The sequence below is a fragment of the Equus asinus genome, chromosome 5, assembly GCF_041296235.1.
Source record: "Equus asinus isolate D_3611 breed Donkey chromosome 5, EquAss-T2T_v2, whole genome shotgun sequence".
Classification (NCBI taxonomy): Eukaryota; Metazoa; Chordata; class Mammalia; order Perissodactyla; family Equidae; genus Equus; species Equus asinus.
Window position 1 is genome coordinate 87,973,993 of NC_091794.1, and position 5,337 is coordinate 87,979,329.

The 5,337-nt window shown below is 42.8% G+C and overlaps 1 pseudogene; it reads left to right on the plus strand.

Moving 5' to 3' along the window:
* Positions 1–3,099: 3,099 nt before the first annotated feature.
* Positions 3,100–5,021, plus strand: LOC106845663 (glutamine synthetase pseudogene; annotated as a pseudogene).
* The last annotated feature ends 316 nt before the right edge of the window (positions 5,022–5,337 follow it).

A 5,337-nucleotide genomic window follows, 5' to 3' on the forward strand; every position in this document is an offset into this window, starting at 1 on the left:
TGTGCTACATACATACCATGAAATGCTACTCAGCAATAAAAAGGAACAAGCTGTTAATACACACAACAACTTGGATGAATCTCTAGGGAATTATGCGGAATGAAGAAAGCCAATCACAAAAGTTTGCATACTATATGACTTATTTATATAACATTTTTGAAATGACAAAATTTTAGAAATGGAGGACAAATTAGTGGAGAAGTTAGGGAAATAGAGGCGAGCAGGGTGGGAGGAAGGTGAGTGTGGTTGTAAAAAGGCAACATGAGAGATTTTGTGGTGTTGGAATTAGTCAGTATCTTGACCGTGGTGAGTGATCCAGGAACCTATACAGATGATTGTATGGGGCTTAATAAACAGGCACACACAGAAGAACAAGTAAAACTAGGGAAATCTGAATAAGATTGATGAATTGTATCAATATCACTATTCTGGTTGTGATATTATACCATAATTTTGCCGAATATTACCATTGAGGAAAACTGGGCAAAAAGTGCAAGAGATCTCTCTTTTTTACAACTACATATGAATCTATAATTAAATGCTATTAGAAAATCAACTAGCAAATAGCACACTTATACCTAAATTTATAAATAATTATGTTAAATATACATGGATTAAACATTTCGGTTAAAAGGGAGATATTTTCAGAATAGATTAAAAAAATCATGGCCTAGTTATATGCTGACTACAAGATATACACTTTAAATACAAAGCCACAAATAGTTTTAAAGTTTTCTTTTAAAAAGGAAAGAATTTCCCATACATAAGCGTATGTTGTAAAAGTTGAAATGATGTTATAAATATCAGACAAAATAGACTTTAAGACAGGGAGTATTAGCGGAGATAAAACATTTCATAGGATTAAAGTGTCACTATTTTAGGAAGACATAACAAGTATAAATATATATGTATCTAATAATAGATCTTCAGAATACAAGAAACAAAAATTGTAAAATTAATGGGAGAAATAAGAAAATACATGATCACAGTTTTCTCTCAGAAACTGATAGAATAACCATAACCATGAATATGTTTACACACATATACACACATATATATGTAATATATACATACATATATATGTGATCTGTAAGGTTTTAAAGGAATTAGATGACACTGCCAATGACTTTGATCTAACATGACAGAAAACACATAATTTTCAGGGCACATACAATGTTCACCAAGATAGAAAATATGTGGGACCGTAAAACAAATCATAAAGTTTCAATATATTGCAATATTACCAAGAATACTCACTAACCAAAATTAGAAATAAGTAATAATAATACACCTAGAAAAGCCATAGATATTTCCAAATTATATAATACACTTCAAAATTACCCGTGTGTCCAAGAATAAATCATAAGGAAAACTAGAAACTAGTTCACAAAGAATGATCATGAAAACTCAAAAGGCCAAAATTTATGGCATGCAGCTGAAGCAGCGCTTAAAGGGAAATCTATAGCTTACATGGTTATATGAGAAAGGTCAAAAGTCAATTATCCAAAGTTACACCTAAGAAGCTATAAAAGGGGGACCAGTTTTGGGTAAGGAGTAAGCGTCTCCACCCTGCCTCTGCCACTGAATGCAGCTATAAAACCTGGACAGAACATACGGACCAGTTATTTGAGCACTCTGGAAATAAAATAGTAGCCAGCAGATTAGGGAAGAAGAAAAGAATGCAAAGTACCACTGAACTGGTGGTGAGTTCACCAACTTTTTCTCTTCCAACATCCCTTGGACTAATCTCAACACAGTCCCAAAGCCCGGAAGTGAGCACTGGGCTGCAGAAAAGGAGAGCTACAAGAGAACCCCTCTAGTTCTGTCTCAAAGAGTGGAAAAGGGAACTTCCAGTACTCAAAGTGAGCACAGGAAGTCCTGGCTTAGTCTCAGGCGGATGGGGCAAAATCCCATTGTTCTCTCTCTCTCTCTCTCTCTCTCTGTCTCTCTCTCTCTCCCTGTCCCATGTAGCTTTGCCTTGGATGCTGGTGCAGTTATGGAAGCCTGTGGCAGAGAAGGGTAACTAAAGCTCCACCTTGCTGGCCAGAGAACCAGAAAGGAGTGCCCCAAATCACAGAGAAGCGGGAGCTAAATAAAGCAATCCCACAAAGTTGTTTTGAACTCCTGGGCTCACCCTCAAGCTGCGCATGTTTGAACCCAATTCTAAATCAGCATATCCAAAAATTCAAGAATTAAACTGACAGATAAATCAACATCCAGGTCCAAGACTAGCCTCTAGGTGGCACACTTGAGGGAAAGATTAAAATAGCAGAGCGGAAGCTTTGTAAGCTGAGCTAACATCGACAGGACAGTCCACGGAAGGCCTGAACTCGAAGCCTGATGCCAACCGGGTTGATTGCCTTCTAAAATAGCAATATCAACATCTGCATAGGATTTAAATAAGACTTGATGTCTCATAACATAATATTCAAAATGCCCAGAATACAATCCAAAAATTACTCATCAGATAATGAAGAAGGGAAATCTCCACTTTCATGGTGAAAGACTATCAACAGATGCCAACATCAAGATGGTACAGATTTTGGAATTATCTGATAAAGCCGAAAAGTAGCTCTTATAAAAATGCCCCAACAAGCAATGTAAACACACTTGAAACAAATGGAAAAATCAAAAGTGTCAGCAAAGAAATTTTGAACAAACAGAAATGAAAAGCTCAATGGATGAGTTCAGTCGCATAATGAGATGACAGAGGAAAGATGGAATTTGGGGATGGACCAATAGACATTATCTAATCCAAACGACAGGAAGAAAGAAGTTTAAAAAATCAACAGCCCTTCAGAGACTTGTGGGACACCAAAAATAACATCTGATACACGCTACAGTATACTCACTAGAATAGCAAAAATTGAAAAGATTGACAACAAAATATTACTAAGGGTGTGGAGTAACCAGAACCCTCATATATTGCTAGTGGGGATATAAAATAGTACAACTGGGGCCGGCCTGGTGACACAGCAGTTAAGTTCACGCATTCTGCTTCAGTTGCCCGGGGTTCGACAGTTCAGATCCCGGGTGAACACATGGCCCCGCTTGGCAAGCCATGCTGTGGTAGGCGTCCCACATAGAAAGTAGAGGGAGAGCCGAGAATGGGAGAAGAGGGGAACCATTAAGCAGCGCCTGCGGCCTCCTCTCCTCTCCACTCCGCACCTCGCTCTCGCAGCCTGCCCGCCCTGCTGCCCGCTCGCTGCTCAGAACATCTTCCACCATGGCCACCTCGGCGAGTTCCCACTTGAACAAAGGCATCAAGCAGGTGTACATGTCCCTGCCTCAGGGTGAGAAAGTCCAGGCTATGTATATCTGGATTGACGGCACTGGAGAAGGACTGCGCTGCAAGACCCGGACCCTGGACAGTGAGCCCAAGTGTGTAGAAGAGTTGCCCGAGTGGAATTTTGATGGCTCTAGTACTTTTCAGTCTGAAGGCTCCAACAGTGACATGTATCTCGTCCCTGCTGCCATGTTTCGGGACCCTTTCCGCAAGGACCCCAACAAGCTGATGTTCTGTGAAGTCTTCAAGTACAACCGAAAGCCTGCAGAGACCAACTTAAGGCATACCTGTAAACGGATAATGGACATGGTGAGCAACCAGCACCCCTGGTTTGGAATGGAGCAGGAATATACACTCATGGGCACAGATGGGCACCCTTTTGGTTGGCCTACCAACGGCTTCCCTGGGCCCCAAGGTCCATACTACTGTGGTGTGGGAGCAGACAAAGCTTACGGCAGGGATATTGTGGAGGCTCACTACCGGGCCTGCTTGTACGCCGGCGTCAAGATAGCAGGGACAAATGCTGAGGTCATGCCTGCCCAGTGGGAATTCCAGATAGGACCCTGTGAAGGAATCGACATGGGAGATCATCTCTGGGTGGCCCGTTTCATCTTGCATCGTGTGTGTGAAGACTTTGGAGTGATAGTAACCTTTGATCCTAAGCCCATTCCTGGGAACTGGAATGGTGCAGGCTGCCACACCAACTTCAGCACCAAGGCCATGCGAGAGGAGTGTGGTCTGAAGTACATCGAGGAGGCCATCGAGAAACTGAGCAAGCGGCACCAGTACCACATCCGAGCCTACGATCCCAAGGGGGGCTTGGACAATGCCCGGCGCCTAACTGGATTCCACGAAACCTCCAACATCAACGACTTTTCTGCCGGCGTGGCCAACCGTGGTGCTAGCATCCGCATTCCCCGGACTGTCGGCCAGGAAAAGAAGGGTTACTTTGAAGACCGTCGCCCCTCTGCCAACTGTGACCCCTTTTCGGTGACAGAAGCCCTCATCCCCACGTGTCTTCTCAACGAAACTGGCGATGAGCCCTTCCAGTACAAAAACTAAGCGGACTATACTTGCAGCCATCAAACCCCGCTCCTAATTCTACATCCTGCTCCCACTGTCGCCCCTCTCTCAATTGTCCTAATAGCTGTAACTCAAAGGGTGGAATATCAAGGTCTTTTTTTTTTTTTTTTAATTCCTCGTGCCCAGTTAATCTCTTGCTTTTTTTGGCCAGGATAGAAGGGGTCACGTTCTTAATCTCTTCACACACCGTCACCCCCTTTTTTCCTATCACTGAGGCTTTCTAGTGCGTTAGTGGGGTGGCGGGGGGGGACATAACCACTGCTTCCATTTAATCAGGTGTATTTGTCCAATAGGTGTAGCTATCCAGACAGAGAGCGTAGCATTTGTGACGGAGAGGAAGGACTTTTTCTTCAAGGTAGCTGAGTGGGGAGAGGCCTGGCTTACTCTCTGGTTAGGTTAGGATTTCCCCTCTTAGTGGGAAGTTCCATTTTTCTGTTAAAAGTGAGGATTGGGGGAGAAAGAAGGATGGGCATCACAAAGGAAAACGCCCTGTCCTCCTAGCGTGGTGCCTCCCTTGCCTGGGGCTGAATGCCCTCACCCGAAGCCGAGAGAGCTCAGCCTAAACGGATGGACAGCCCTACCTTAGAAGAAAAAGCTCTTATTGCTTGGTCCTCCATTTATAACACAAAGCAGAGTAGTATTTTTATATTTAAATGGAAAAACAAAAAAATTATATATACGGGTGTGCAGAAAAAAAATAAAAAGAAAGTAGAGGAAGATGGGCACGGATGTTAGCTCAGGGCCAGTCTTCCTCAGCAAAAAGAGGAGAATTGGCAGTAGTTAGCTCAGGGCTAATCTTCCTCAAAAATAAAAAATAGTACATCCACTTTGGAAGAAGTTCTGGCAGTTTCTTATAAAGTTAAACCTAGATCCACCCCATGACACACTAGTTCCAGTTGCAGGCATTTACCCGAAAGAAATAAAAGCAAATGTCCTTTGAAAAGGTTGCTCATGGTAACTTGATTCTT